The sequence below is a fragment of the Lactuca saligna genome, chromosome 7 (assembly GCF_052625555.1).
Source record: "Lactuca saligna cultivar CGN05327 chromosome 7, ASM5262555v1, whole genome shotgun sequence".
Classification (NCBI taxonomy): domain Eukaryota; kingdom Viridiplantae; phylum Streptophyta; class Magnoliopsida; order Asterales; family Asteraceae; genus Lactuca; species Lactuca saligna.
Genome location: NC_136423.1, coordinates 78448909 through 78449989, shown reverse-complemented (window position 1 = coordinate 78449989; position 1081 = coordinate 78448909). Strand labels below are relative to the sequence as shown.

General features: G+C 46.2%; 1 non-coding gene across 1 annotated transcript; it reads left to right on the top strand.

Moving 5' to 3' along the window:
* The first annotated feature begins 202 nt into the window (after positions 1-202).
* On the top strand, positions 203-309 carry LOC145007681 (small nucleolar RNA R71). Its single transcript, XR_013663053.1, has one exon. It is a non-coding gene; the product is annotated as a small nucleolar RNA R71 (small nucleolar RNA).
* Positions 310-1081: the final 772 nt, after the last annotated feature.

The window sequence follows — 1081 nt, the reverse complement described above, 5'->3', positions numbered from 1 at the left end:
TTCTTCAGTTTGGGCTCCTCCACCGCCTTTCCTTCCATCCTGCCTCGCGTTATGGTATTCGCGGGAGTGTTTCGCGAATTCTTCAATTAGCTCCTTGACCTCCCTTGGATTTTTCCTTGTCAACGGTCCTTAAGAATCAAGGAGTTGTCTTGTCATCACATTGACCCCATCATAAAAGATTGACATCTCTTGCTGCACATTTAGGTCATGTTGCGGGCAGTTTCTGAGTAAGCCCTTGTACCGCTCCCATGCTTCGTACAGTGACTCCCCCGGCTGTTGCTCAAAGTTGGCTATTGCCTTCTTGAGTTTGGCTATCTTGGATGGTGGGAAAAACTGGTCTAGGAATTGCTCACGCATTTGAGCCCAAGTGGTGATTGTACCCGGTGGGAGTGCTTTTAACCACTCCTTAGCAGCTCCTTTGAAAGTGACGGGCAGCATCCTAAGCAAGACTGTGTTCCTATTGACATTTGGGACATTGAAGTAATCTACAATGTCATTGACTTCATCTAGATGCTTAAAAGCATCCTCATGGTCTTTCCCGAAAAATGGGATGTCCTTCAGCGCAGTCAATATGTGTCCCTTCAGCTCGAATGTGGCATGGGCAGGTATTGCGGGTTGGACTAATCCGGGACCCACATCTTCTCGGATCCGCTTCTTGTAAGCTCCCATGGACATTTCTTCAATATCTGCCATCTCGTTCCTTGGCTCGTTCTCGGGTTCACTCGTGTGTTCTTCAAATTCTGGCTTGGTGTCGCTTTCGTACTCGGTTTGCACGGGTGTATGATCCAAATGCTCAAGATTGCTCTCGTGCTTCGTTGATGAACTTGACTCTCCTGTCTTCTTTCCCGACTTCTTAAAGAAGGTTGACTTCAATTCTTGCAAGGGCGTCTTTTTCTTGTGAATTGCAGATTCGGGATCTTCTAGTGGTGGCACCAATGGTGTGTTTGATCCTCTGGTCATTAACTCCTGCAACTTGCTAAACTAAAACGTAAAACTGGACTAAAATAAGAAAAAATGAACTCTCAGATTTCACGTCGTGAGTATACTGAATCTCACGTCGTGAACTCTGTGACAAACAGAA